At 43.3% G+C, this 9954-nt stretch overlaps 1 pseudogene; it reads right to left on the bottom strand.

Annotated features, from left to right (window-relative positions):
* Positions 1 to 378: 378 nt before the first annotated feature.
* On the bottom strand, positions 379 to 1564 carry LOC119475157 (annotated as a pseudogene).
* Positions 1565 to 9954: the final 8390 nt, after the last annotated feature.

Genomic DNA, 9954 nt, shown 5'->3' with positions numbered 1-9954 from the left:
GAGAATTATGCCAAAATAGATCACTAGAATCTGTGCACTCTATTAAATTACATATACAAGCTTTTAGTTATAACAAGCAGAAGCACTTTCACTGAATATTATCAGCTCATTGTGGCACTGAACTGGCAAAACGGAGTACAAAGAGCATATGTGAATCCTATAAAAAAAAGTCAAGGATAACATACACTTACCAAAACACTGCATTACAATTAGCCTATTATTTATGATGTAAACCTTAAAAAAAACACAAATGGTGTAGTCATATTAGAGCAGGCAAGACAAGGCGTGAAAGACAAAGCTGTGTTTAAAAGTTGGTATAGGCACAAACAGACTCGATACATTATGTGCACAAAGCCTGAGACATGGCATGACAGGAATTCAACTCCAAATGTTTTCTCTCTGTGCTTTCTGGTCTGGTTCTGTTTTAGTAATGAGATAGCAAATGTGATTAAACAACACGGAGAGACAGGATATCCTGTATGTCATGTGTTTCTAGAGACACTATGCAGGACACACTTAGAATGCACCCACACCAGCAGCCCTCTTGGTAACAGTATTTGTTACTTGCCTGCTTTTTCTATTGAAAAGCCTAAACAGTCTCGCCCTTATGATTTGAATACTCAAACCGTAGATTACCGGGTTAAGAATGGGTGGGAATATCAAAAAGTACAGAGATAAAAACAACTTGGTTTGGTAAGAGAAGTGACTGGTGTTGAATCGACCTTGTGCTATTTCAAAAGAAGCACCCGAATGGAGTAGTTGGTTATTGCGAACAGGTGGGGGGTGCAAGTCCGGAGGGCTTTGAACTTGGATTTGCCGAATGACAACACACATATCCTCATATCCTATGAATAAAAGATCATGATAATCTGTGGGAATGTATACAGAGCTACAGAGAGTAGGCCAACTATGTTAACAATAGATGTATCTGTGCAGGCAAGTTTCACCAGGGAGTAATTCACACAGTACAGCTTCTCTATGGTCCTCTCACAAAACCGCAGCCGAACAGTGAAAATTATAACAATGATAAACGCCAGCATGGGGTAAAGCCACGTGAAAACAATAAGTTTAACAACCTTCTGTGACATGATTGTATGATAAAGCAGCGGATAGCAAATAGCCACGTATCTGTCATAACTCATAACTGCCAGAATTGTGAATTCAATAATGGCATACGTGTGCACAGCGTAGATCTGTGTCTGACAAAACGGTAGAGAGATCTCATACGAGTGTGACATCAAGTTGCTCAGCACTGCTGGCAGTAAGGCAGTGCTGCCATACAGACCGTTGACAGCCAGATTACACAGCAAGAAATACATTGGCTCATGCAGGGTTTTTTCACAATAGATCAATCCGATTAACACTATATTTTCTGCAACAATGGTTATGTATATAATCAGGAACACGCAGAAGTACAGTGGCTTCAGGTCCTCCATTCCATAGTATTCAGACAGATGAAAAGATGTCACTTCAGAGAGATTTTTCATGGCGACACAAATTGATCATAAAGCATCTGAGTAATCCAGAATATACAGTGCAAAGTTGCACCATTCAATTCAGTATGCTTTATTGGCATGAGTGTAACAAAGACAATATTGCCAGTCATTACCACTAATTTAAGAAAAATCGCATTTGACCTTTGCACTGTGTGTGTTAAGATGAGATGGAAATTAGTTTCATCTCTGTGTCATTTAACTGCATTGATCTTTATACTGTCTGCTCTTGTCCTTTTTCAATCAACCATTCAATAATATTGATAATGTGTTGACACTGTTTCATCACTGTTACATCAATACAGTGTATTCTCCAGGTATTGTTCACAGGTCAGGTATGGTCTAACTCATTATGAAGCACTTCCTAATTGGTTCCAAGGGGATGTAAAATACTGACCGCTAATGAGCATGTTTATCCATTCAGCTGCTTCCCTCGCTATTTCTTAATTCAGGGATAAAGAATTCCATGTAGTGGCAGACATATTTAAAAGAGTTAAAACAATGTTAAATAAAGTCTTGACAAGTGTTCTAACAATTTAAACTGAACACATCAGGCTTCAAGAGAAGTCAAAGGCTGGAGTAAAGTTGAATGCTCTTCACTGTTGTCGTCATTATCATGAAAGGATTTTGTAAAACTGAAATGATACAGAAAGATAGCACCAATTACTGCATACTATTTTAACAGAAGCACACTTCCACAGACATTAAATAATGTAAATTAACTGAATTAAAAAAAATAATTGAAACAGCACGCCTGCTCATGCAGGTAAAGTGTACAGTCAATCTTTTGCTGTTGGACTGACCCCCACGGGTTCGTCTCATGGTGATAGCCCAAGAACCGTACACGTCATGTCCCACATAGGTGAAGGGTGGCTCTGTGTTCAGGCTATCGGAGGATAGGTCTGCCATCTTTTGTTCAGTAGTTCTCCCACGAAGTTTGTTACATGCAACACATTTGTGGAGGATACTGTTGATACATTTCTTGGCCCCAACGATCCAGAATCCTGCTGTGCGTACAGACCCTTCTGTGAAGACACAACCTTGGTGCTTGACCTTTTCATGGTAATACCTCACGAGCAGTGTTGCGATGTGGCTGCGGCCTGGGATGACAAGAGGGAACTTTTTTCTCTTGTGCTGAGTGTTGCGTTGTTGTCCTATTCTGAGAAGGGCGTCTTCATCCACCCAGGGGTTCAGCTTTCTCAGAGGACTGTCTTTGAGGTGTCTTTTCCAGCAGCCAAGCAGGTGAACTCTTTGCTGTAGGTTTGTTTTTTTGCAAGACACCTAATGATGAGATTTTCTGCTTTTGACAGTTCTTCTGCTGTGTGGGTATTTGGCAATGATGCCAGCTGCTACAGATCTCATGCTTGGCCTTTGGTGCGCTTCTTTGGGACTGAACGATGTGCATCAGCGATGTTATGGCCTGCAACAGTGACTTCAAGGAAGAGAACCGCTCAAAGCGGTGAGATCCCAGATTAGATGGAAGAACAGAGAGAGTAGTGACATGAGAATGCACCTCAGTGTCGGAATATGGGTCAATGAGTTCATATGACTCCTCTTCTAAAGTGGGAACTCCTTCAGTTAGGGACAGGAACGAGGGTCCTGTGAGCCATAACGTGCTGGCTAGCTCGGCTGCAGGTACAGATTGAGTGGCATGATCTGCTGGATTCTGAGTGGTGTAGACATACACATAAAACCGTCTGGTCTGGTTATATATGTATCGCAAGATGACCTTGCTGTCTGTGTAGAACTGCGATGTGTCTGCGTTGATGTCCAACTCACTCTCCACCAGCTCTGCCACTTCCACTGCCAATACCAGCCGCACCTAGCTCCAACCTTGGGATAGTGTGGGCAGCTGGGGGCGCTAGTTTCGCCTTTCCCAGGACGAATCCTACGTGACACTCTCCATCACTGTCAATCCCCTTGAGGTAAGCTACAGCATCAATGTCCTTCACTGAGGCATCTGAGGAGATGTGGAGCTCTTTCCTTTGAGCAGTAGAAAAGGTAGTAGAGACATAAGCTTTTGGTATCTTGCACTCACTCAGGTCTTGTAGGAGTCTTTCCATATCCTCTATTCAGCTTCCTTTTCATGTGGAAGACGACTATCCCAGTCGAGGGCCTCACAGCTGATGAGTTCTCGCAGCAGGAAACTTCCCTTGAATGGTGATCAGTGCGACAAGTCCAAGAGGATCGAACAATGTTCACCATGGCCAGAACACCTCTTTGGGTGAAGGACTTCTCTGTAGCTGCCACTCTGAAGGTGAAGATGTCATGTTTGAGATCCCAGCTGAGATCCCAGCTGAGCCCTAAGCTGCGTTGGATGAGGGCTAAGTTATCATCGAATTCCAGGTTCTGCAGACCCTTCTCATGGTCTTCTGGCGGGAAGGCCTCCAAGACATCAGAGTGGTTTGATGTTATCTTATGGAGCCGTAAGTTGGAAGCAGCAAGCATCTCCTGTGCTCTTTTCAGCAGGTTGATAGCTTCAGCAGCTGATGGGAGTGACTTGAGGCCATCATCAACATAGAAGTCACGCTCTACAAAGTGTTTGGCATCCATGCCATATTCACTTGCTCCATGTTGTGCTGCACAACGAAGACCATAGATTAGGGTGACCATATTTTCAAACCCTCAAACCGGGATCCTTAAGTGTACTGCACGTTCATGCACGCACAAGTTCATGCACAAGCACATGCACGCACTAATGTGCTTGCGCCATAGCCGTTTTCATCAGGATAGCTAACAAAACAGTTTATAATATTATAGGGCTTACTCACACTAGTAAACACAAAACACAATGATTGCATTGGTGTAATATAACATATTTATTTATTTTCATACCTTTAAAAACAAAATACAAAGTACTTGTCAGTGTGCACAAGCACAGACTGACGGCTTAATGGCCTACACATTCTCTGTTCATCTCAGCTCTCTCTTTAAACAGTGCAAATCTCTGTGTGATCTATAAATAACTTTAAGGGCTAATTTAGGCTACATAAAAATGACTTTCACTTACATCTTCACAATGCAATGCCACAAGCTAGTTGTGAGTTTACAAAGATTAAAATGTCAAAAACATTACATCACTATTGCACCTCGTTAACAAGAGAGAGTCTTTAAAGAAAGATACCTTTAAGAAGAATACTTATTTCATGAGTGGATGTTCTCTAGGAGATTGCTGTTTGCCAGAAGCTTTCCGTGGAACTCTGCGCAGCTATCATCAAGGTTTACGCGTAGAATGATTAGTGCTTTCAGAGTTGTCAGTCCCATAGGGTTCCTCTCGTCCGTCCAGGTGTTGTTCATGATTGAAAAGATCTGCTCCACAGGGGCATTGTGCCAGGTAAACACATGTCAAACTGAGAGATTACACCAATGTTTTTAAATGGAACACCGCTCGTCTGGAAATGGGCAAACATCTCCGCCCAGCGCTCGTCTACTAGTTTCCCGTCTGTGTTCTACTGCGCGACTTTCTCAGCGATGTACATCTTCACTGAAGTAGTTTCGTCGAACAACTGGCCCTCGTCAATGTTGCTCTGTCGCAGCTTCGAGGTTACATACTGTAGGGAGCATTCAACCTCATCCCACTGCGGACCCTGTTCAGCAGGGTCCAGGAAAGGACCTTTAGCTCAGTGAATGTTCCTCCCCATTCCTGTAAGTATGAGATGCAACAGTCGTAGAAGGCCCGGACACCATTGCAGAACACCTCCACTTTCCGTGGATCATTGAGAGCGGTCAGGAGATTCTTTACCTATAACAAATCAATTAACATGGTAGCCTATAAAATAATGATAATAATAAAAACATAATTGATTTCCAAAGTGTCTGCCCTTTGCTAACCAGTATAGTGACATGACACAATTTTTTTGTGTCAATATATAATGTAATAAATGTGATATATGTACAGTGGAAACCGCTACTGATCACGTTTGTCCAGGTCAAATTGATCACTATAAGCGGATGATTATTGTAACAGAATTTTTGTTGTTGTGCATCGTTTCTAATGCAGATTATATGCGGATTATTATTTGTATATTAACACATGCTATTTACTGTTTCGCTGCCATGCCTCCTGCCTTTTCCCTCACCGAGGGGGAGGCATTACCGTTTTTGGTTGGCTTTGCAGCGCGAGTGTGCATGCAGAACGGCGCCCCTTTGCCGGGACTCCTCACTCTTCCCCCGGTAGCGGCGTGGAGGGAGACGGGTGCCGGTCAGCTGAGCTGCCAGTGCGGCGTTGCCGAGGAGCCGGTCGGCAGAGTGTCACTTTAGGGGCATTACGTGACGAGGTGTTATCAATCCACTTGATGAGGGTGGCTTCAACCACAGGTGCTTTCCCTGTGCGTATTCATTTTTCATTCAGAGAAAATGACTTTCTTTTTGCCGTTATAATATCAATGTGCATGCAGCATCAGCCTCACGTATCCAGCCGGAAAGCAGACGGTCCACGAGGCAAATTATTACGAGAGTAAAGTAAAAAACAAAACTAAAATTAATCTAACGTTAGTCTAATGTAACGTTTTAAAATGTTTTTCTAGATGTTGTCATGTATGAAAAAAAAAACAAATGAACACTGTAAGCGGACTACTTAATTACTATACATTTTTTACCAAATTATATAAACAGCCTATGATTCTGTCCCAAGTTTGTTGATCACTATAAGCGGTTGATTACTGTAACCGTGATCACTATAAACAGTTTCCACTGTACTTATTTTTATAATGTAGCAGAATGAAATGGGTGACACCTGAATGAACAACAGCTTTAAAGACATAGGCTATAACTACAATAACTCTGTTATAGAAGAAGTGTCACTCAAAGATTAAAATTTACATCTGTAAATACTATTTATTAAATCTCTGTTTTTTCATAATTAATACAATAAAGAGCATATTCCCCCGATAGATGCCACTTTCAAGCAACATTTGCAAGAACACACATTACAGCCTGAAAATTCAGATGTTTTGTCACACTGACACACATGACTCTCTTTGACTATATTTCTATTCATTTTGTTTAAACCCGTAATTTCTGCAGTTGCAGATAAAGATTAGGTTGCGTAGGATTGTTTCCGACATGTGTGATCCAAACATTTCCAGAGCCAATAACTCTAGGGTGTTGTAAAGTCCAAAAATCTAAATTTATTGTTTTTATCTAACAAAAAATTCTGCTTTATTCATATTTGTTGGCTTTGGCCTTTCAAAAACATCATTTTTCAATGCAGTCAAAAAAACGATTGCTGTGGCAGCAATCTATATAAATTACATTTATATAACCATAATAACACAAAAGTCTATTTAAACAAATTTTTAAAAGAATTTTGAACTTGCCAACCCTTATCTGTCACTGAAAATAGTTACATAAATTATAATTTAACTAAACTCACCTTCAATCCCATGAAAAGGACAGCCCTTCTCTCCATCATTTTCTCCTGGAGATCGTTGAGGTAGCAAGCAGAATGAACACCAGTGCCCTTCTGTTTCTCCATCACCTTTACGCTGTCATTGAAGACCGTTAGTTGGTTATGCATGAACCACATCCATGAACTTCACAATTGCAGTGGGGCATTCTCCTTGGAGCAGAAACTAAGACTGTAGGGATGGATACCCTCTCGACTGCAGGTCCAAGTGACAGCCAGCGGGTGTTGCTCGTCCCCAGGAGAGTGGCGTGCTCGAGGTCGACAAATGTAGAGAATTCTTTCAGCTCTTCTGTGCGGACATTGTAGATATGAAATAAGCCAAAAAACCTTTACAACAAAGCTCTCAATGTCGCATGGGAGAGTATCTGCTGCAGTCTGTTTTGTGTTGTGTGCTACGTGCGCAGCCTACTCCAAGAGGTTGTTGGTGGTGGCCTCGTTTAATTGAAAGAAGACGTTGTTTTCCCCTCTCCTCACCTTTCCTCCGAAATTTCTGTTGGTATTGTCAGCACAAAAGGCAACAACTTTGTCCATCAGGTTAAATGCATGGAGGCTACGGTGGACTTCATCGAAGAGAATTGTTGACATCTCACCTGGGATTGATGTGAAGTCGAGGATCTTGACGTTCACCCCACAGTTGGTTTGAAGTACCGGATAACTATTGGAATAAGCTTCACCGCCTTGTGGTTTGAAGCATCGACAGAAATAGAGACAAGGTCGACATCCATAATATCAGAATTCAGCAACTCCATAGCGTGAGGAGCAATGACGTTGCTCACAATAGCCTCGGCTTTGGTTCGAGCGCATGTAAAACGCTCATCGTAGAATTTCCGTGGATGTAAAGCTCTGGTTGTGTTTCCCCAGATGGTAGGCAAATGTCCCCATCCTGAGCTGCCCGTTTCAGATGGCCGTCACCGGCATTTGCGCGCTGAAGTAGGTAGCAACTGTGCTACTTCCCGCTTGTACCCACTGCTTATGTTCGGCCGTCTTAATATGATCTTTCACATCGGCATTTCCACCGTGTGCGACCGAAAAGTCACTCTTACAGTGTGTGCAGAACGTAGCATTTTCGTTGCCGGGTACTTTACGAAGGAAGGAGTAAGCATCCTGGAGTTCTTTGGAAAAGAATGACTTCCTCTTCGGCATGACAGCTAACCAATACCGTCATTAGTCAGAAAGAAAAGAGACGCAAGTGTCATAGGCTATAGCAACGGCCTTGACAACAACACTGATTGACACACATACAGACAGAGTGTTGAATGCAAACACGTTGTGCATTGTTTGTTTTTTTATTGGTTAGATAGTAATGAGTGGGACAAAACATGATAAACGTCTATGTTAGCGCTGAAAACAATGATATGATTATTAATATTTTAATTGTGACATTTGAGTGTTTTACAGATAGTTGTCAGGACTCGGGACACCCCAGCTTGAAACCAGGACTGTCCTCGAAAAAACGGGACAACCATCGTTCTTCTCCCTCTAACAGTGGTGAGCTAGCTCAGATCTTTTGCAGGAAGTTCACAAACTGAAACTTCATTTCAGGCTTTTTTTCCAGGGTTCGGCAGAGAGAGGTAAGGCGACTGAGGGCCTGTTCTTGATTGTTTGGGAGCCTTCGCTGAGGGGATTGAAATGGAAGGGGGCGCCACCCAGCTGTTGGTGTCATCCATAACATCTCTTTGTCAATGATCTGCAGGAACAGCCTGTCTTCGATGGAGATACCCACCTTATCATCATCCTTGGTTCTCTCAAAGATTGTGCTACCAAGCCTACAGTCATCGTGGGCCGTGGTATCGTGTGCAAGCCCGTGAAGAGAGGTGCAGTACTGTGCTTTGGTGCTAAACTTCTCCTTGACTTGAAGGTGATTGGGGCATGGAGTTAGTAGAGATGGACGTCCATTTTCAAGCATGTAGATCCGGAAGGAAGTCACGGCCACTGGTTTGTGGGCTGAGCCCAAGCCGACGTCGCTTATAACAACCCAGCCAAGGTCTAGTCTTAGATCTTGGAACAGGATTTAGGTGCCTTACCTTCGCCACAGACTTCTGTGCACTTAGAGGTGACTGCTGGCTAAGGTGTCTCTCCTTCACCCTCCCCGCCATGCTCTGAGGAGGGGTCTCTTATGTTCCATTGAGGGGTCCAGGGTGAAGCGCTGCAATGTGGCTGATACTCTCACATTTTCTTCACTTTAAAGCTGCCTTACAGTTCTTAGCCAGGTAAGTAGTAGAAGAGCAACACCTGAAGCAGATACCGTTCTCTTTAAGAAAGGCTTTGCGCTCTTCAAGTGGCTTTCTCCTTGAGCTAAAGCTCTCTTACAGACCAAGTGGTAACTTCTCAACAATAGGGTTGACACCCCTGGCAGTGTCAAGGTACGAGAGCCCAGGCAAGTAGCCCTCAGATTTGGCAGACTCTAACTCCCTTAGCAGGTCTCCCTGCTCCCTGAATTTTAAGTGGTCTTTGTGATAGATTTTAGGAAGGTTCTCCATCCTCTCAAAGAGAGCTCTCTCTATCACTTCAGGGGAGCTGTAGCACCCCTCTAGGCGATCCCAAGCCATTCTTAAGCCTATGACAGGGTTGGTGACATGCACAGAACGGATCCTTATGAGGTGCTGAGAAGACTGATTTCCCAACCACTTTGTTAAGAAATCAAGTTCCTTGCTGACAGTTAAGTTAAGTCCTCCAATGGCATTGAGGAACGTGGACTTCCATGCCCAATAACTTTCTGGGTGATCGTTGAACTTGATGAGGCCAGAATTCACAAGCTCCCGACGTACCAAGTACCCTGCGAGGTCACTCACACCAGTCCTGTCATCATTATGTGGCTGCAATGAAGCTCTGTTGAAAGAGGGAGAGTGTGTCTGAACAGAGGGGAATTGAACAGGGGGGTGGTGATGAACTGCTGGCACTGGCCTTTCAGGTTGCTGCACCTCATGTTTATCGTTGTCCCTTGTGGTGTGTTGGCGAACCACTGGCATCGCACTCTCAGGCTGTTGCGCTGCATGAGCATTGTTTTTGGGTAAGAAGTGAGAAGCTCTGCTGTCAAGGCCAGAGGCATGCTCC

The sequence above is a fragment of the Sebastes umbrosus genome, chromosome 17 (assembly GCF_015220745.1).
Source record: "Sebastes umbrosus isolate fSebUmb1 chromosome 17, fSebUmb1.pri, whole genome shotgun sequence".
Taxonomy (NCBI): Eukaryota; Metazoa; Chordata; class Actinopteri; order Perciformes; family Sebastidae; genus Sebastes; species Sebastes umbrosus.
This window is presented reverse-complemented; position numbering and strand designations above follow the sequence as displayed.